Below are 22,449 nucleotides of genomic sequence, written 5' to 3'. Positions count from 1 at the left end.
AGGCAGAGGCTGCAGTGAGCCGAGATCGCACCACTGCACTCCAGCCTGGGCAATGGAGCGAGACCCTGTCTCAAAAAAAAAAAAAAAAAAAAAAAAAAAAAAAAAAAAAAACTTCTAATACGTATTTGGGGGAGAGGGTTCTGCCTAAGAATTTGATCTCACCCAAGTATAAGAAAGTCTCAAATACAAACTTTCAACCTGTTCTGTTCTGAAGGTGGAATGGTCCCTTAAGCAGAACACCTTAGAGGGCACCTCAGGTCACTAAAACAGGGCCTATCTCCTGGCAGGTGTTCAGGAAATCAACGTTGAATGACTTGGGTTATTTTTTTGTTTTGAGATGGAGTCTCACTCTGTCGCCCAGGCTAGAGTGCAGTGGTGTGATCTCGGCTCACTGCAAACTCCGCCTCCCGGGTTCATGTGATTCTCTTGCCTCAGCCTCTCAAGTAACTGGGACTACAGGCATGCACCACCACGCCTGACTAATTTTTTGTATTTTTAGTAGAGACGGGGTTTCACCGTGTTAGCCAGGCTGGTCTCGATCTCCTGACCTTGTAATCAGCCCGCCTCGGCCTCCCAAAGTGCTGGGATTACAGGCATGAGCCACCGCGCCCAGCCCAAATGATTTGTTTTTAACTCAAAAAGAAGGCCCAGAGTCCAGTTAGAGATGACGATGGAGAACTAAATTGCTTTTTATAATTCAGTAACTTTTTTTTAAGTCTTGCATTGGTAGTTGGAGAAAAAAAGTTTGGGGGTGGATGTTAGAATGGAGGAAGGAAGTATGGGAGGTGATTTGAGAAAGAGGAGGAGGAAGAGGGAGAGAGAGAGAGAACAAGAAAGCACACATAACAGGAATCATGTGGAAAGCTAAATTTAGGAAGAACGTGGGCTGGCAGGTGAGGAATTCTTGTGCTCAGATTGGCCACAGAGTTTCCAGATGGAGATGTTTAGAATATGGAGCTGGGATGAGCATGGGATTATAAACTCCAAGGAAATTCCCAGAAGCATGTAGGAAAGATGCTCAATGCCCTATTCTATGCACAGTGGGACACGTGCCATGTTGCTTTTGTGTTAGAGGAAAAGGTGGCCCCAGGAGTCTGTAGGACCTGGAAACATCCAGAATACCAAAGGATGCGAAGTGAAGTGGCTCACACCTGTGATACCAGCTACTTGGGAGGCTGAGGCAGGAGGATCACTCGAGCCCAGGAGATTGAGGTTGTGGTGAGCCATGATTGCACCACTGCACTCCAGCCTGGGCAACAGAGCAAGACCCTGACTCTCTCTATATATACACACGTGCATATACACATATGGATATCTATACTAATATATGTGTGTGTGTGTGTGTGTGTGTATATATACACACAGATATATACAGTCATGCATCAAATAACATTTTGGTCAACAACAAACCGCATATACAACAGTGGTCTAATAAGATTATATTAGAGCTGAAAAATTTCTGTCCCCTAGTGAAATCATAGCTGTCCTAACGTCATAGCACAACATATTACTCACATGTTCATGGTGATGCTGGTATAAACAAACCCTCTGTGCTGACAGTCACATAAAAGTATAGCACATACAATTATTCATGGTACATAATACTTGATAATAAATGACTATATTACTAGTTAATGCGTTTACTATACTACACTTTTTATCTTTAGAATATGCTCCTTCTACTTATTTAAAAAAAGGTAACTGTAAAAGAGCCTCAGGCAGGTTCCTCAGGAGGTGTCCCAAAAAGGGACATTGTTACCATCGGAGACGACAGCTCCATGCAAGTTATTGCCCCTGAAGACCCTGTCATGGGACAAGACAGTGATATTGATGATCCTGACCTGTGTAGGCCTAGGCTAATGTGTATGTGTGTATCTTAGTTTTTAACAAAAATGTTTAAAAGGTAAAAAAAAATTAAAAAATAGAAAAATGTATAAGAATATAAAGTTATTATACAACTGTGTAATGTGTTTGTGCTTTAAGCTAAGTGTTATTACAAAAGAGTCAAAATGTTTTAAAAATGTAAAGTTCATAAAGTAAAAGCATTACAGTAAGGTGGGGTTAATGTATTATTGAACAAGAAATATTTTCCTAAGTGTAGCCTAGGTGTCGAGTGTTTATAAAGTCTAAGTAGTGACAGTAATGTCCTAGGCCTTCACATTCACGCTCTACTGACTCACTGACTCACCCAGAACAACTGCCCATCCTGCAAGCTCCATTCATGGCAAGTGCACTGTGCAGATGGACCATGTTTAATCTTTTATATGGTATTTTTGCTGTACTTTTTCTATGTCTCGATACATAAATACTTACCATTGTGTTATAATTGCCTCCAGGATTCAATACAGTCACATGCTCTAGAGCTTTGTGGCCTAGGAGCATAGGCTATACCATATATAGGTATATATAGGCTATACCATAGAGCCTAGGTGTGTAATAGGCTATACCACCTAGGTTTGTGTAAGTGTATGATGTTTGCACATGAAGAAATTGCCTAACGATGCATTTCTCAACATATCCCCATCAGTAAGCAACACATGACTATATACTATATATATATATATATAAGATTGTATATGCACATGGTCCCCAACTTATGATGGTTTGACTTAGGATTTTTTGACTTTACAGTGGTGCAAAAGTGAAATGCATTCAGTAGAAACTGTACTTTGAGTACTCATACAACCATTCTGTTTTTCAATAAATTACATGACATATTAAGTACTTTATTATAAAATAGGCTTTGTGTTACATGATTTTTGCCCACCTATAGGCTAATGTAAGTGTTTTGAGCACATTTAAGGTAGGCTAGGCTAAGCTATAATGTTTGGTAGTTTAGGTGTATTAAATGCATTCTCAACTTACAATATCTTCAAATTATGGTGGTTTATTGGGATGCAACTCCACCAAAGTCAAGCAACATCTCTCTATATACAATCTTACTGGTTTTAGAAAGAATGTCTAAGGCAATTTTGCTCTTTGATTTTCCTCTGGAGAATTGCATGATGCATAGAATGCTCATGTTCAACACACACTTGTGAGATTCCCTGCATTTAGATGACAATAATTTATAATCACCACAGCTATTTGTTAATGCTTCAGTAATAGTCTGTCCTTACTGGTTGAAACATCAATAAAATAGAGTTACGCACAGTTCACCCACAGCAGCCTGCTCTTTCTCTGCAACTTTTATTCAAAAAGCATGTCAGCATATTAAAAAAGTAGTGACCAATCATTAGTTTTGTCAAGTCAATTGTCTCCAACTGATAGTGACACAACTCCTAAGTTTAGTGTTCTTTAGAATTACCTGGAGAAGTAATTCTTGGGAACGTACAGACTCCTAGGCTACAACCCTAAGAGCTTCCTATTTATAGCATTTCAGGTAGCCCAAGAATCTGCATTTTAGCAAGTACTCTAGGAAATATGAAGCTATTTGGAAAACCTTATCTTAGAGATACTTTATTTTTAATACAATCTCCAGAGGTACTAGCTAGAAGTGCCCAATCGAGGCTCTGGATGGTGGGGGTGAAGAAAAAGGAAGAAAAGAAAGTCATATGCTCCTTCCAAAACCAGTTCCTCTTGGCTAACCAGTTGTTATGGGCTGAACTGTGTCTTCCCCAACCCCCAAATTCCTATATTGAAGCCCTTACGCCCAGTACCTCAGAATGCGACTGTATTTGGAGACAGGGCCTTTAAAGAGGTGATTAACTTAAAATGAAACCATGAGAGTGAGCCCTAACACAGTCTGACTGGTGTCCTTATAAGAAAAGGAAATTTGGACACAAAGAGAGATACCAGGGATGTGTGCACACAGAGGAAAGACCACATGAGGACACCGTGAGAAGGCGGCCATCTGCAAGCCAAGCAGAGAGGCCTCAGAAGAAACCAGACCTGCTGACACCTTGAAAGAATATGTTTCCGTTGTTTACGCTCCCCTGTCTGTGGAATTTTGCTACAGCAGCCATAGAAAACTAATACACCAGCTGAAACGAGTCAGTTCTCACACTGCTATAAAGAACTACCTGAGACTGGGTAATTTATAACAAAAAGAGGTTTAATTGACTCACCGTTCCACAGGACACACAGGAAGCATGGCTGGGAAGGCCTCAGGAAAGGTACAATCATGGCAGAAAGCAAAGGGGAAGCAGCAGTTCTTACCAGGGCAGAAGCAGGAGGAAGAGCGAAGGGTAAGGTGCCGCCCACTTTTAAACAACCAGGTCTTGCGAGAACTCACTCAAAATCACAGGAACAGCCAGGAGGAAGTCCGCCTCCATGATTCCATCCCCTCCCACCAGGCCACTCCTCCAACACTGGGGATTACAATTTGACAGAGATTTGGGTGGGGACACAGACCCCAACCATATCACCAGCTCTCCGTGCCTGCCTCACAGTTGGCTCACAGCCTGCGGAGCTGGTGTGCAATGTGTCATCTTGATATAACTCTCTTCATTTTCCCACCTAGGATGCCAGAAATCAGGGCCGCAAAGCCCACTAATGTTCCTTTGTGGGTGAGTCGCAGGTTTGTGGGAGAGAGAAACTGGAGATCAGCTCATCAACCACTGAGCAAAAACAATTGTGCCAATGAAGGTCTGACCTAACCTCTCACTCTTGCGTGAATGATGGAAGAGAGAGACACCTGAGGTTTTGAGGCTCAGCTATCAGAAGCTGGCTCAGCTCAATAAAGCCTCTTCATCAGCAGTTACATGTGGCAGCTTATACAACTGATGGATCTAACTGGAATCCCTCAAGTATTCTGCAGGCACCAATGATATACTAGCCAATAACCCCACTGTGAGACAGAGTCCATGGATTCAAAGTCTTATTGCCAAAGTTAGGATCTGTAATCCCTTTCTACTTATTTTGAAATATGCTGCTGCACTTCAGTGAAATCTGATAACATTCTGGCAGGTATTATAAAAGTAGTTGAATAATATTAGCTTAATTAGATTAATTGCTTGCTGTGATGATCTAGAGAATTTCATCCTTACCTTCGTTCTCCTTTCTCAGCTCTTTCCTTCCCGCATGTTTCCCTATGGGTGGTATATTCAAGATTGCAGGACACTGAGTGAATGGGAGAGGGAGCAATTGCTGAGATGAGTGTCATTAAAGACATTCACCTGCACTCTCGCTCGCCTTCATACCCCTCTGGGCTACTGTGCCCCACCCCCAAGGGAGACAGCATCACCACTGGGAGAGACATGGGGACTCACATGAAGCTGGAAATGAAGGAGAGGCTGGTCTGGGGTGAAGGTGAATGAGACAGTAAGATACAGCTGTGTAAAGAGAAAAGGGAACGGTAAAGAATGGAGTAGAAGAGAAGGTTTCATCAGAGGGTAAGAGGAGGAAAGAAGAGCTCTGTGGGTGGATTGAAGACATGTTGAAGTCTTAACCCCCAGAACCTGTGAATGCGCCCTCATTTGGAGATAGGGTCTTTGCAGATGGAATCAAGTTAAAATGAGGCTATACTGGATGAGGGCAGGCCCTCATCCAACACGACTGCTGTCCTTCTAAGAAGAGAAAAATTTGGACACAGACACACACAGAGGGAAGGTCATGTAAAGACGGAGGCAGAGGTTGGAGTGACACTGCTGCAAGCCGGGGAGTGCTGGGGGCCACCACAAGCTGGAAGAGGCAAAGAAGGACCCTCCCCTAGAGCTTGGAAGGACAGCAGCCCTGCCAACGCCTTGATTTCAGACTCTAGCCTCCAGGACTAGAGACAGTAAGTTTCTGTGGTTTTACGACTCCCAGTCTATGGTACTTGTTTATGGAGCCTGAGCAAACTAACAAGGAGAGAATGCGTGGAGAAGAGGGAAGCTTCCCGAAGGCTGTGTGCTTCTCATGCTGCCTGGAACACGGTGGTACTCAGTAAGGAAGTGTGGATTAATAGACTAGGTGACTCGTACATAAGGCTCTGATGACAGACGTGCGAGAGGAAATAAAGTGCAAACCGATGTCATATCATATGTCTTTTTCCCTCATTGGCTGCTCAGTGCCTTACAGAAAACAGGTGCTTAACAAATGTGTTGATGAACTGATTAAATCATTTCCATAATCATTTCCATTATCTAACATTTATAAACACGGGTGCACAGTTCTGCAGTGAGATCTTTTTCTAAGAGGTGGAACAGCAATTCTTCTTGAAAAAACTGAGCATCTCATCATGGACAGTTTTATCTCTTCATGGTTTGCAAAGGAATGAGGGGAAGGACAAGGAAGCAGAAAGAGAAGAAGAAAGAGAAGGGGAGAGGAAAGAAAAGAAGGAAGGGAAGTTGTTTTCGCTCTGAATGTAGGAGAAGTGGTGAGTGCAGCTCACGTGTCATTCATGGGTAGAGAAAATGTCACTCATCACAATTCTCTTAAAGAAGAGACTTTGTTCGGCAGGATGCCTTCCTAAGTTTCTGCCCACTGAGAACCTGGGTCAGCAGGCATAAAGTCCTCAGGGTGGGGAAAGACATTTTAAGTGAGGACAGAGGAGAAATTTGGCCAGTTTGACTCTTGAAGAGAAGTGATCGTGTTGACAGGAGCAGGGGTGGAGATGCGGAGAGGATGGGTGGGGACCTAGCAAAAGTGGGAGATGCGGGGAGAGATGAAGGTTAAACTCAGTGGTGGAACAGCTACTTCAGTTATGTACTATTGTCTATAAGACAATCCACCCTAAATCTGGAGTCACCTGGGTGTTTCTTTTGCCCCACAGGATGTGAGCTAGGTCTGAAGACATCTAGGAGCTCAGTTGAACTCTCCTTAGCCAAATCCACAAATTCATTGGCTACATTTCCTATTTCCCATATTATCATAAGCAGCTGGAGTTGTGACATCTGGGTACTCAGCTAGACTAGAATGTCCAAGAAGGCTCACTCACAGGGTTGGCGGTGGATGCTGGCAGTTGGCTGGGAGTTCGAGTGGATATGTGTTGTCTTGAGCGCCTCAATCTTGGTGGCTGGATTTCAAGAGGGAGCACCCCCAGGACAGCATTCTGAGAAAGAGGAAGCAGAAGCCGCCAGTCCTCAAATAAACTGATATCGATCAATTGTACATTGTATTGGCTAAGCAGTGTGAGGCCAGCCCAGACTCAAAAGAAGGGGAAATAAACTCTATCTTCTAATGAGGATAATGACAAAAAAATTGTTTGCCATCTTTAACAGCAAGCAGCTGATGGAGCTTTTAAAAATGAGAATGTCTTCTGTGACCATTAAAATTGTTTGCTTTGTTTCAAAATAAACCTCTCCAGCCTTCTTCGGGAGTACACATTGTTTATAGAAGCTTTGCATAAAGGATTTTTTTAATCCAAATATTGACCTTCTCTTCTGGATTAATGTGGGATAAAATAAAAACATTAGATGCAGAAAAAGACGGCTGTAAGATCATGTATCCCTGATAATTCAGTGGAAGTCAATCTGTTCTCTAACATTGATAAATAAATATAAATAAAATAGTATTTTCTTAACTTACAGAAAGTCATTATAAATAATATAAGTAGAAGTATTTAAAATAGGGGATCCTAGGGAGTGGAACTGGATATCAGGCTGGTACAGATGACATATGAATTTAAAAATTTTCAATGTTTTATTTGAAATATTTTTGAAAACAAAATTAAGCTTTTCTTGCCTATTAGAAAAATCATATATGGTGATAAAACCTGTTTGGGCAAAACATTGAGAAATGAGATTTTATGTATTATTGAAGGAAATATAAATGGGTATAACCTTTCTAGAAATGTTTTGTAAAATGTTTGTATATTCTTAGCAATCCTACATCATCAATTTACCTTAAGATGATAATTTTAAAAACTGGAAAATATGAGCATAAAAATGTTCAGCACTGTTTATAATGATGAAAAATCAGAAGGAGCCTAAATGCCCCTTGATAGAGAGCTAATTAAGTAAATTATGTTACGGACAATGTGATAGTCTCCAAACATCATAAGTGATTTTTAGATTTAGATTTATCAAAATGAAAAGATGTCCATGATAGATTGAGTAATGATGCTGATTACAGAACATGTATAGTATACATTTAGAGAAAACTGTGCACATATACTCAATGTGCCTGAATGCACCAACATAGTTATCAGTGTGAAGTAGAATTTCTAGTGTTTTCTTTCTTTATTTTCTGCTTTATTTAAGTATTTTCCAATAGGTAGCATTTTCAAATATAAAGCTAAGTTTAAACATAGCTACGAAAACAACAAAAACAGTATTTGCAACAACTCGAGATTAAACCTAGGCTTTTTGTTTATCAACTACTCAGAAAAGATGAAAATATCTCTGTATTTTATAAAACAAAGACCATAAAGAATAATACAAAGTGTACTTTGGCAATTGTCAAAAACAAAACAAACCAAACAAACAGAAATTGTGGCCTCCTCTCTTCTGAATGAGGTCATTCTACCCAATTTTCTTAAATGGTTTTGCAGAAATAAGAACAACACCATTCTAGGCAGAAAGCCAGAGTTGTCACATCAAGAAAAGAAAAAGGAAGAGTCACTTACCTCGGGGGTGACTTATAGTGAGAGAAAAACAGGCAAAAGAAAATATTACTGAACATTATAACCGGTTGAGCCATTGTATCAGCCTGGGAAACAACCAAGGTCAGATCATTTTTCTAACTTCTTGTTTGAGCCCCTGCCTGTGCTATTTATCAAAAATTTCATTATCTTCCCCTTGAAAGCTTCGTTATACCTGCCATCTCTGTGCCAAGAATTCAAAGTTCAATTGCTCAGCCCCAAAGGAGCAGGCAGAGGAAAAGCTCAGCTGGGCAGACAGAACCCAGCACCATTGATTGGAGGCCACCATGCCCAGTAGATGCCCAGAGCTTTCTGGTCTCAGACACAGCAGTGCCCCTTAGCAGGACCTTGAGGCAATATCACATTTAGTGCAGCCATTTGCACAGCTGCTTTCCCCTGCATGATACTCTGCCAGAACAGCTGGATTTAGAAAGGCCACAAACAGCTATGGCTTGTGCTGAGCCTGGTTCACCAGCCCAGACACCTCCTCCACCCACACAGATACATAAATGTGAAGTGGGACTTGATTTCTGGTCACAACCCTGCTGACCTAAACAGAATCTAGTCCACATGGGATGAAGTGAAGGAACCAGCAACTAGCAGATGGTGAAAAAAGTGATCCCTAGCTACTCTCATTGCTCATTAGTATAAGACACTCCCACCAGCACCATGACAGTTCACAAATGCCATGGCAACTACTTGGAAGTTACTGCCCCTTTCCATGATAACAACCCAGAAGTTACTACCCCTTAAAACGTGCTAAATAACTCCCCAAATTTGCATTAACCCACTTTTTAATTTGCATGTAATTGAAAGTGGGTATATGTGAGTATAAACACAGTTGCTCAGAGTCCATATGTTGCTGACTCTGTGATCACCGCCTACGAGTTAACCCTGCTCTGCAAGGAGCAGTGCCATTCAATAAAAGATTGCTGTTTAACACCACCAGCTCACCCTTGAATTCTTTCCTGGGCAAAGCCCCAATTTTGGGGCTCACCTGTCCTGCATCATCTGGCGATCATGAAGAGACAAAGATGGTGGCAATTGGCAATCAGTGGACAGGCAGTGAGACAGCAGAGATGGTGGTGATTGGCAGAGAGGCCAGATGACAAGAGACAGTGAGAGATGATGAGATGGTAAGATGTCAACCAGAAAGATGGTGAGAGGTGGTGCTCAGCAGGGCAAGAAGACACCAAGAGGTGGCAATCAGAGAAAGGTGGCTGGTGGCGATCAGCAAGCAGCAATCAGTGATTGGTGAGACAGCAAGAGACAGCAATTGGCAAGAGATGGCAAGACGCACCGATCAGCGCTATAGCAATCAAACCAGCAGAGCTACAGTACTAACCATAGACTCTTTTAAGGGCCGTTATCTTTCCTGACAAGTGGCAGCACTGGTCCCCTCGCATCAACTGAACCCATCCAACTGGGAAAACCTGAAGAGACCTTTACCTAGGTCCCATGTTGGAGACTGGTCAGCTCCATTTTGGCTCTGCTGAAAGGGTGTCCCCTCTACCACCCGCCTCAATATCAGGTGAGCCAGAAAATACGGCTTCTAGCTAAATAGTCGATTCAAAGTCCCCTAGAGCAGGCCTGATCAACTAAATCCTTGTTGCAACTTCTCTCGGTTGTTTGTCCTGTCATGCCATTATAATTTGCTTCACTGGCCATTTTCTTTGTTTCTACTCTGAAATGTATGTTTCATTTGCAGTTTTTGCTGTCACTCCCTGTTAACTATACTTGAGCAATTGTTTAAGGCAGGACACTTGGCTGTAAGAGGTCCCCTGTTGTGTTCACCCTGGGATGACAGAGTCATATTGTTCTGTCACCCCAGTGAGGCCTTTGGTGTTCACTATTGGCCACCTCTGGATGTTCCAGGGTTTTCAGCATTTGGTGTGGGGACCCTCATTGGCTAATACTTGGGTAATCTGGGTTTTCAGCGTTTGGTATTGTTGGCCACCCCCAGGATTCTCTAGGGTGTTTGGTGTTGGCATTTCCTCTAGGATTGTGGGTTGGAGACCCATCCAAGGGAATCTTGGTCTACCTTTCTTGTTTTCTGTCCTAAAGTTATCATTTTCCATAAAAGCATTTTCTTTTCTTATTGTCACTTTATTTACTTTTCCTTCTATACTTTTATTAATAAATATACTTCTTTTGTCATATTTTGTTCACCGGCAAACACTTATAATCCACTTTTGTAATGTCTTGCTACCTATATTTACACTTTCTCTGCAGGAACCAGGAATCTAAAAGGGAACCCTAACGAGCCCAGTTGCTTTCCCTCTTACTAGACTTAGAAAAATTTCTGTGTCTAGTAGAAATTCTTGTTAGACATGGGACAATGATGAGCATCTCAGAGGACTCGCCACTAGGGTGTCTTTTAGGCTATTAGAGCAAATTCAAATCCAGCTTAAAGCAAAAGAAACTCATTTTCTTTTGCAACACCGTTTGAGTCCAATACAAATTAGAAAACCAAGATATTTGGCCTAAATATGGTTCTATACATTATAATGCTATTTTACAATTGGTCTGATTCTGTAAAAAAAGAAGGAATATGGGAGGAGGTCCCTTATTATGTACAGGCTTTTGTGGCCCTTTCCTGGCTCATGTTACTTCCAGGCACCAGGACGCCATGTCTAAGGGATCCCCTCCTAGCGGCTCCCCCTAGAAGCCTACGCCATCCTCAGAGCCTCCTCTCCCCGGCAATTCTGAGTCGATCCCGCCTCTTCTCTAACACAGGATTCCACTCCAAGGTCATCAGGCACTCCTCTCCTTTATCCGACTAGCCCCAGCCTATGTCTCCTGCTGCCCAAGAGAGTAAGTCCAACCAGTACCCCAGGAGTGGGGCCTTATCTCAGCCCCTAAAATCAAAACTGTGTCCATTGTGGGAAGTAGCTGAAGGAAATGAGGAAACACCCAGAGTACATGCGCCATTTTCTATCTCGAATTTGGCTTTATACAAGGAGAAATTTGGCTAGTTTTCAGAAAATTCAAGGAGGTTGATAGAGGAGTTTGTTCATTTGACCACATCCTTTAACTTGGCATGACTTGCAAATGTTATCATCTGCTTGCTGTGCCACAGAGAAGAAGCAGAGGGAATGGTGTGTGGTTAAGCCAGTCAATTATGACAAAGTTAGAGAAGTAACTCAGGGAAAAGACGAAAGTCCTGCTCTGTTTCAGGGTCGTTTGGTTGAGGCACTCAGGAAATATGCTAATACAGACCCAGACTCCCCAGCAGGGCAAGCTCTGGGTATGCATTTTATTACTCAATCTGCCCCTGACATTAGGAGAAAACTACAAGATGCAGGAGTGGGACCTCGAACCCCTATGAGCCAACTCTTTTTTTTTTTTTTTTTTTTTTGAGATGGAGTCTCACTCTGTCGCCAGGCTAGAGTGCAGTGGCATGATCTCGGCTCACTGCAACCTCCGCCTCCTGGGTTCAAGCATTCTTCTGCCTCGGCCTCCCAAGTAGCTGGGACTACAGGTGTGCGCTACCACACCCAGCTAATTTTTGTATTTTTAGTAGAGATGGGGTTTCACCATGTTGGCCACGGTGGTCTTGATCGCCTGACCTCGTGATCCGTCCACCTCAACTTCCCAAAGTGCTGGGATTACAGGCATGAGCGACTGCACCCGGCCATGAGCCAACTCTTAAATATGGCCTTTAAAGTTTACAACATCAAAGACAGGGCAAAAGAAGTGAAAAAACCAACCAAAAATAATCAAAAAACACAATTATTTGTGGCTGCTTTAAGCTCCCTGCCACCTCATGGTTACCTATGCCAAGAAAGTGTCCTGAGGTCAGTGTCTGGAATCCCCGGATGAGATCCCCTGACTCGCCTCCCAAACATTTTGCTTTTCTCCTTTTTTGGTTTTTGAGACAGACTTTCGCTCTTGTCTCCCAGGCTGGAGTGCAGTGGCGCAATCTCAGCTCTTTGCAACCTTCACCTCCTGGGTTCAAGCAATTCTCCTGCCTCAGCCTCCCGAGTAGCTGGGATTACAGGTGCCCGCCACCATGCCCAGCTAATTTTTGTATTTTTAGTAGAGATGGGGTTTCACCACGTGGGCCAGGCTGGTCTCAAACTCCTGACCTCAGGTGATTTGCCTGCCTCAGCCCCCAAAGTGCTGGGATTACAGTCATGAGCCACCATACCCGGCCCCAAACATTTTTCTTTGGTGTCTCCACTGAGTGAGTTCTCCAGCAGCTCAGGGACTCTGAGGTCTTCCTTGAGCAATGCAGTTCACCCCTTCCATTCCTTATTTGATGCTACAGGATTCCCTTCCCTGTGTTATCCTGTCTTCTATGTCTACTGGGGCAAACAAAATTTGGCCAGCAGACAAGTCCCAATTTTATAAATAACTTAGATCCAGTCTTGTATAGGTCACCTCATTTGTGTGATGTGTGTTGTGTCCAGCATGCTATCCAATTGGCTTATAAATAGAAGAGTGCTCATAAACTAAACAAATAAAACTAGTCTAAGCTTATTAGTTTGAAAAATATGTGTCTTCTAGAATTTAAGAATTTTACCTAGGTAAACCACTGAGGATTCATAGGCTTTAGAATGGTTAAAATGGCTCTGAGTAGAAAGTTCTTTGTGTGGCTTAAAATCTTAAAATTGTTGAATGGTTCTCCTCTATAAAATACCAATAGGCATTTCAGGATTTCTTGCTTCCTAGGTTTATATAGAATATGCTAGGGAAGGTGTATTTTTTATGGTGAAAAAATTTTTGTTGGAAAAAATAATTTTTGTCTAATTCAGAAGTTACTAAAAGGAAGGATCAAAATAGGAGAAAAGCAGTCAGTAGAAAAGAGAGATGTGAGGAAAGTTATAGGTGGAAGATATATTTTTTGCAGGGAGAGATGAGGAAAAACATGATTTTATATGAAGACAGATCTTGTGTGGTAGATTCTTGTTTTAAAATAAAGTGACTGGTTGTTTGGGAGGTAGGTGGTACGGGACAGGTTGGAGGGTCCAGCCATGTCATGTCATTGAATGGTCTTTGTGGGTGATAATAGGGTTTGTGAAAGGGAATTTGCCACAGGAATTTTGTGTGTGATTAAGCTGGCTGTGATTAAAGGGAGATTGTTTGTGGTAGACTTTCTAGAAAAATGGTCTATGTGTTGGACCTGGGTTTCCTTAAAATGTTAATTTGCCAAATTATCAGAAATGTTGCTTTTCAATTCCGTGATAGATTTCTTTTAATAGCTTTTCAAATTTGTGTCTTGAACATTCAGTTGTTATTGTGTCTTGCTGCTTTCAGCTTTTTCTCCCTGTTAGAAGGCCTGAAATAACTCTTTCCTTTAGCTTTTCCATCGGCTCCTGTGACTTTTTCTCCTCTGTTTCTGAATATTGTTGTGACTTAGAGGTCTGGGGGAGCAGTGTTTTCCCCCAATATAGCTTGATTCTATGCTCTTGGTGTCTTAGTCTGTTCTCATGCTGCTAATAAAGACATATCCAAGACTGGGTAATTTATAAAGGAAAGAGGTTTAAGGGACTCACAGTTCCACATGGCTGGAGACACTTCACAATCATGGTAGGAGGCAAAGGAGGAGCAAAGTCATGTCTTACACGGTGGCAGGCAAGAGAGCATGTGCAGGAGAACTTTCCTTTTCTGAAAACATCAGATCTCACGCCCGTAATCCCAGCACTTTGGGAGGCCAAGGCAGGTGGAGTACCAGGTCAGGAGATCGAGACCATCCTGGCTAATATGGTGAAACCCCATCTCTACTAAAAATGCAAAAAATTAGCTGGGCGCGTTGGCATGTACCTGTAGTCCCAGCTACTCAGGAGGCTGAGGCAGGAGAATCACTTGAACCTGGAAGGAGGAGGTTGCAGTGACCTGAGATTGTGCCACTGCATTCCAGCCTGGTGACAGAGCAAGACTCCATCTCAAAAAAAAAAAAAAAAAAATCAGATCTCATGAGACTTATTCACTATCATGAGAGCAGCATGGGAAAGAGACCCACCCCCATGATTCATTTATCTCCGCCTGGCCCTTCCCATGACATGAGGGGAATATGGGAGCTGCAGTTCAAGATGAAATTTGGGTGGGGACACAGCCAAACTATAGTACTTGGTTTTTCTTGATATATAACCTTATTTGTGGCTTTTTGTTTTTGACTCTTATATTGCTTAAAAAAATTTCAAGGGCTAATGAGTGCCCACTTTCATTCACATCTCACCTGAAATATTTAATTGGTTGTAAGTCTTTTGACTGTAAGTCCCTTAACCAAAGGGGGGGAAAAAACAAACCTGAAAAATGAATTCAGGCCATGATTGAAAATAGAGTATCAGACGTGCCTCACTATGCCCTTTCTTAAATTTTAGGCCAGGTTCAAAAGGCCTTTCAAAATTACAAAATAAAGTATTGCCCTTCTCCCCCACCCACAAAAAAGAACAGCTTCTCTGTTCAACCAGAAGACTTAGTCTCATAAGGACAAAAAAAATTAATCCTTCAAGGATTGTATTAGTTTATTCTCACACTGCTATGAAGAAATGCCCATTGACTAACAGTTTCACATGGCTGGGGAGGCCTCAGGAACTTTCAATCATGGTGGAAGGTGCCTTTTCAGAGGGCAGCAGGAGAGAGAATGAGTGTCAAACAAAGGGTAAAGACCCTTATAAAAACCACTTGAGCTTGTAAGAACTCACTCAACAGCATGGGGAAAACTGTCATGATGGGGGAAACTGCCCCCGTGATTAAATTCTCTCTACCTGGTTCCACCCTTGACACATGGGGATTATTACAACCCAAAGTGAGAATTGGGTGGGGACACAGAGCCAAACCATATCCTTCTGCCCCTGGCCCCTCCCAGATCTCATGTCCTCATATTTCAAAATACAATCATGTCCTCCCAACAGTCCCCTGAAGTCTTAACTCATTCCAGCACTGACCCAAAAGTCCAAGTCGAAACTCTCATCTGAGACAAGGCAAGTCCCTTCCTCCCATGAGTCTGTAAAATCAAAAGCAAGTTAGTTATTTCCTAGATACAATGTGGGTATAGGCATTGGGTAAATAAACTATTTGCAAATGGGAAAAAATTGGCCAAAATGAAGGGGCTAGAGGCCCCAAGCAAGTCTGAAATCCAGCAGGGCAGTCAAATCTTAAAGCCCTGAAATAATCTCCTTTGACTCCATGTCTCACTTTGACCCAGGTCACACTGATGTAAGAGGTGGGCTCCCATTGCCTTGGGCAGCTCTGCCCCTGTGGCTTTACAGAGTGCAGCCGCCTTCCCAGCTGTTTTCACAGGCTGGCATTGAGTGTCTGTGTGTTTTCCAGGCGCATGGTGCAAGCTGTCAGCAGATATACCATTCTGAGGTCCAGAGGATGGTGGCCCTCTTCTCACAGCTTCACTAGGCAGTACCCCCAGTGGGGATTCTGTATGGGGGCTCCCACCCCACATTTCCCTTCTACACTGCCCTAGCAGTTCTCTATGAGGGCTCAATCCCTGCACCAAACTTCTGCCTGGACATTCAGGCATTTCCATACATCCTCTGAAATCTAGGTGGAGGTTCCCGAACCTCTATTCTTGACTTTTGTGTACCCACAGGCCCAACACCACGTGTAAGCCATCAAGGCTTGGGGCTTGCACCCTTGAAGCAATGGCCTGAGCTGTACCTTGGCCCCTTTTAGCCATGGCTGGGACATAGGGCATCAAGACCTGAGACTGCACAAAGCAGGAAGGCCCTGGGCCTGGCCCATGAAACCATTTTTTCCTCCTAGGCCTCTGGGTCTGTGATGAGAGGGCTGCCAGGAAGGTCTCTGACATGCACTGAGGACATTTTTCCCACTGTCTTAGTGATTAACATTTGGCTTCTTGTTACATATGCAAATTTCTGCAGCTGGCTTGAACTTTTTCTCAGAAAATAAGAGATAGCATTAGGAGAAATACCTAATGTAGATGATGGGTTGATGGGTGCAGCAAAGCACTATAGCACATGTATACCTCTGTAACAAACATGCACATTCTACACATGTATCCCAGAACTTAAAGTATAATTTTGTAAAGGACTATAAAAAAGAGTTTTTCTTTTCTATTACATTGTTAGCCTGCAAATTTTCCAAACTTTCATGCTCTGCTTTTCTTTTAAACATATGTTCCAATTCTAAACCATATCTTTGTGACTACATAAAACCAAATGCTCTTTAATAGCACCCAAGTCACCTCTTAAACACTTTGCTGCTTAGTATTTTCTTCCACCAGATACCCTAAATCATCTCTCTCAAGTTCAAAGTTCCACAGAGCTCTAGCCCAAGGACAAAATGCCGGCAGTCTCTTTGCTAAAACATAACAACTGTGACTTTTTTCCAGTTCCCAAGAAGTTCCTCATCTCCATCTGAGATGACCTCAGCCTGAACTTCATTGTCCGTGTCACTCACTATCAGCATTTTGGTCAAAGCCATTCAACAAATCTCTGGGAAGTTCCAAACTTTCCTACATCTTCCTGCCTTTTTCTGAGCCCTCCAAATTGTTCCAACCTCTGCCTGTTACCCAACTCCAAAGTCACTTCCCCATTTTCATGTATCTTTACAGTAGCACCCCACTTCTGGTACCAATTTAAGGATCAAGCATAACCAAAATAAAAGGACCTTTATCAGGTATTATTGAGTACCCCCATTGCTGTTAAACTTCAGAGAATCAGTAGCTGGGCACACCTGTCTAATATTAAACCTGTTTCTTATGAGTCCTTGCAGGCATAAGAGGACTGCATGACCTACACTGGTCAACCTGTAGAAGACTTAAAGCTGTTGTTTCACAAATGCACAAATAAATAACATGACAAGTAGGAGTATGTGCCATAATACACCACACTTAATATTCTTACCTAGTTTTTACCTTTCCTAAGACCTATGATAGCTATTTTATTGTTACTAATTTTTGCCCCTTGCTTGTTTATTCTCTTAATTAAGCTTATGTCTTCTAGACTACAACAATTCCACCTGAAGATGATGCTTGCACAATGCTTCCAATCCGTCCTGTTTTCTGATGCAGAGAATGAAAACAATCGGCCGTTGGGTCCCTTAGATTAGGTATCCAGAAATTTTTACTCTTCCAATGCCGGGCAGGGCCTATACCCAGAAACTCAGCAAGAAGCAGCTACAGAAGATGGACCTCCACCTTTCTGTGCCCCCCTTAAGATTAAGAAGGGGTATCTAATCTCTGAATAGGGAATGCAGTAGGATACTGGCAAGACTTGCTTTCTGGTCACAACCCTGCCGACCACAACAAGACCTGGTCCAGATGGGGTGAAATGAAGAAACTAGCAGGAACCAGCAGATGGCAAAGAAAGTGATCCCTACCTGCCCTCATTGCTCATTAGCATAAGATACTCCCACCAGCTCCATGACAGCTTACAAATGCCATGACAATGACCCAGAAGTTACCATCTTTTTCCATGGCAAGAACCGGGAAGTTGCTCCCCCTTTCCTTAAAAATTCTAAATAACCCACCCCAATGTGCATTAATCTGCCCCTAAATTTGCATGTGCTTGAAAGTGGGCAAAAGTGAGAATAAACACAGCTGCTAAGAATCCATATGTTGCTGACTCTGGGCAAACTGCCTGTGAGTTAGCCCTGCTCTGCAAGGAGCAGTACCCTTCAATAAAAGATTAGCTAACACCACCAGCTCACCCTTGAATTATTTCCTGGGCAAAGCCAAGAACTTTCCTGAGCTAAGCCCCAGTTTGGGGGCTCACCTGTCCTGCATCAGATGGATGGATGGATAGATGGATGGATGGATAAATGGATGGATGGATGGATGGAAGGATGAATGAAGAGATTCCAAATCAATCTTTCTCCCATTTGGGTTCTGAATGGCCTTTACCATCAGCAGACTTCATCTGGGTTGGGGCCATCTTAATTCATCAGAAAGATCTTGATAAGGTAATATCTCATCAGTGAAAGGTAGGAGATGAGTCTCCATCTTCTTCCTCTCCAATTTACCCCTCTCCTAATTTAGTAATCATCTCTGCCAACCAGGATTTTTGGAAGAAAGTCTAGCCAAAAAAGTTCCTATTAAATTAATATAGAATCTTCCCTGTGGTAGGGAAATGGAGCAGTGTAATGAATCCCTACTCACCTAACATTTGTAGTTTTAAGAAGGACCCCAGCTGGGTGCGGTGGCTCACGTCTGTAATCCCAGCACTTTAGGAGGCAAAGGCAGGCAGATCATGAGGTCAGGAGTCCAAGACCAGCCTGGCCAACATAGTGAAACCCCATCTCTACTAAAAATACACAAATTAGCTGGGCATGGTAGTGCATGCCTGTAATCCCAGCTACTCAGTAGGCAGAGGCAGAATTGCTTGAACCCAGGAGGCGGAGATGGCAGTGGGCCGGGATCACACCATTGCACTCCAGCCTGGGCAACAGAGAAAGACTCTGCCTCAGAAAAAAAAAAAAAGAAAAGAAGGGACCCCACTTCCCCCAAAAAATTCTGCAGAGACTTGCTGCAGAAGCTAACCTTGATAAATGCTGGTAACTTCTCTGAAAAAAAAACAAAAAAAAAAAACCCTGAATTCCGCCCAACTGGACTTCCTACGAAAAAGCTTTTATTTAAACATAAAATGGGAGGAGGTGGAGAGCTGCCTATATAACTTAAAATTCCCTCCCCTGTTCTTAATATATGCCAAGACTGACTCTCCTGAGTCTGCCTTAATAATTACAGGGACATGTCACACACCAAAACAGCTCATGAAAATGATTTTTCCCAAAATAGTAACTGAACAGCTAGACACCCGCCCTGGAAATTAAGTCTTTTGTATCTTTACATTCAAACATTTTTATGTGATCCGTTTCTACGTTTTTTATTAGAAACGTATGTGATAGCTTTCCTTTGTGTGGCATCATTAAATGTAGAGCTAGCTCCAGCTGAATGGCTAATGACGTGTGAGATGACAGTGGAGAGACTGGGAAAGTAAGCAACTACCCGTGGTAAGAAAAGTACTTAAAACTTGAAAATAAGGCAAAAGAGTAGGTAGGATGTCCCTTTCTCTGTCTTATGGAGTATACTGAGTTGAATAATCACTCCCTCAAAAAAAAAAAAATTCATGTTCCTCCCAGAACCTCAGAATGTGACCTTATTTGGAAGTACGGTTTTGCAGATGTAATTAGGTAAGACTAAGTCATACTGGAGTAGGTTGGGCCCTAAATCCAATATGACTGGTGTCCTGAAGAACACTGTGTGATGACAGAGGTAGAGGGTGACATGTCTACAGGGCAAAGAATGCCAAGGATGATGTGTTAGTCTGTTCTCGCATTGCTATAAAGAATTACCTGAGACTGGGTAATTTACAAAGAAAAGAGGTTTAATTGGCTCACAGTTCCACAGGCTGTATAGGAAACATGGCTGGGGAGGCCTCAGGAAACTTACAATCATGGCAGAAGGTGAAGGAGAAGCAGGCATATCCTACATGGCTGGGGCAGGAGGAAGAGAGCGAAGGGGGAGGTGCCACACACTATTATAGACAATCAGGTCTCATGAGAACTCACTCATTATTATGAGAACAGCAAGGGGGAAATCCACCCTCATGATCCAATCACCTCCCACAAGGCCCCTCTTCCAACATTGGGGATTACAATTCGACATGAGATTTGGCCAGAGACACAGATCCAAACCATATCAGATGGCCAGCAACTACCAGAAGCTGGGAGAAGGGCTTGGGACAGATTGTCCCTCAGAAACTCCAGAAGGATCCAACCCTGCCTGCACCTTGATTTCAGATTTCTGGCCTCTTGAGAGAATAAATTTCTGTTGTTTTAAGCTACTCAGTCAGTTATAATTTGTTGTAACAGCTCTAGGAAACTAATACCCTGGGCTATTGTTTAACAGGCTCACCCAAGTATTATTAAAATTTTTAGGGGACTGTGACTTTGTTTTTTCTACTTATTATAGTAGGTAAGGGTACAGTCTCTGTAAAGTTACATGTTAATTTGTAGACCTTGTCCAGTGGAGATGCAAATAATTTTTGTCTAGTGAAAAAGATAACCCTAAAGGTTATTATTTTAATATCCTGTAGAGCGTTAACCAGTTTTGTTTCAAACTCAGCAGACGTACCAGAATGTGTTTTCTGGTGGAGACAGTTCTGATCCTTCTAATTTTCATTTGAATTGGTTTTACCACCTGTTCCCTCATTAGAAAGTGAAATAAAATTCTTGATGCTTCTTCATTCTACATACAGATTAGTCATGTTTTTAACTTTTTTGAAATTATACTTTGACAACCCAGAATCTTCACGGACCAGACATCTTTCTGAGACGATCTGGTTCAATGTCCCTCTGAATGGAGGAATGCATTCTTTCCTCAGTGCATTTATCAGTAGACTTGGTCAGTCTGTGCTTGAAGAGTCTACTTGATGGGGAACTTGTGATTCGTTTTTTTTTTTTTTTTTTATTTCAATAGGTTTTTGGGGAACAAGTGGTGTTTGGTTACATGAATAAGTTCTTCAGCGGAGATTTTGAGATTTTGGTGCATCCATCACCTGAGCAGTGTACGCTGTAGTGTACACCCAAAGTGCAGTCTTTTATCCCTCATGCCCCCCTCCCAGCCTTTCCCCAAATTACACAAAGTCCATTGTACCTCTTATTTTATTTTATTTTATTTGAGACAGAGTTTCACTCTGTCACCCAGGCTGGAGTGCAGTGGTACAATCTCAGCTCACGGCAACCTCCACCTCCCGGGTTCAAGCGATTCTCCAGCCTCAGCCTCCCAAGTAGCTGGGATTACAGGCACCCACCACCAAACCCTGCTAATTTTTTGTATTTTTGGCAGAGATGGGGTTTCACCATGTTGGTCAGGCTGGTCTCAAACTCCTGACCTCAAGTGATCCACCTGCCTCGGCCTCCCAAAGTGATGAGATTACTGCCATGAGCCACCATGCCCGGCCCATTGTATCATTCTTATGTCTTTGTATCCTCATAGCTTAGCTCCCATGTATGAGTGAGAACATATCATGTTTGGTTTTCCATTCCTGAGTTACTTCACTTAGAATAATGGTCTCCAATTCCATCCAGGTTGCTGCGAATGCCATTATTTCTTTTTCTTTTTTTCTTTTTCTTCTTTTTGAGATGGAGTTTTGCTCTTTTTGCCCAGGCTGGGTTGCAATGGTGCGATCTTGGCTCACCGCAACCTCTGGCTCCCGGGTTCAAGCGATTCTCCTGCCTCGGCCTCCTGAGTATCTGGGATTACAGGCACACACAGCCATGCCCGACTAATTTTGTATTTTTAGTAGAGATGGGGTTTCACCATGTTGCTCAGGCTGATCTCAAACTCCCGACCTCAGGTGATTCGCTCGCCTGGGTCTCCCAAAGTGCTGGGATTATAGGCATGAGCCACCACGCCCAGCCGAATGCCATTATTTCATTGCTTTTTATGGCTGAGTAGTATTCCATGGTATATATATACCACATTTTTCTTTGTCTACTCCTTGATGGATGGTTATTAGGGCTGGTTCCATATTTTTGCAACTGCAAATTCTGCTGCTATAAACATGCATGTGCAAGTATCTTTTTCATATAATGACTTCTTTTGTCTGGACAGATACCCAGGAGTGGGATGGCTGGATCAAATGGTAGATCTACTTTTAGTTCTTTAAGGAATCTCCACACTGTTTTCCATAGTGGTTTAACTAGTTTACATTCCCGCCAACAGTGTAAAAGTGTTCCCTTTTCACCACACCCACACCAACATCTGATTTTTTTTATTATGGCCATTCTTGCAGGAGTAAGGTGGTTGCACTGTGGTTTTGATTTGCATTTCCCTAATCATTAGTGACATTGAGCATTTTTTCATATGTTTGTTGGCCATTCGTATATCTTCTTTTGAGAACTGTCAATTCATGTCCTTAGCCCACTTTTTGGTGGGATTATTTGTTTTGTTCTTGCTGATTTGTTTGGGGAACTCATGGTTGTTTTTATGGTAAGCTGTTCTATTGCTAGACATTTATAATTAG

Source organism: Pongo abelii, chromosome 14 (assembly GCF_028885655.2).
Source record: "Pongo abelii isolate AG06213 chromosome 14, NHGRI_mPonAbe1-v2.0_pri, whole genome shotgun sequence".
Taxonomy (NCBI): Eukaryota; Metazoa; Chordata; class Mammalia; order Primates; family Hominidae; genus Pongo; species Pongo abelii.
Note: the sequence above shows the minus strand (reverse complement) of the source record.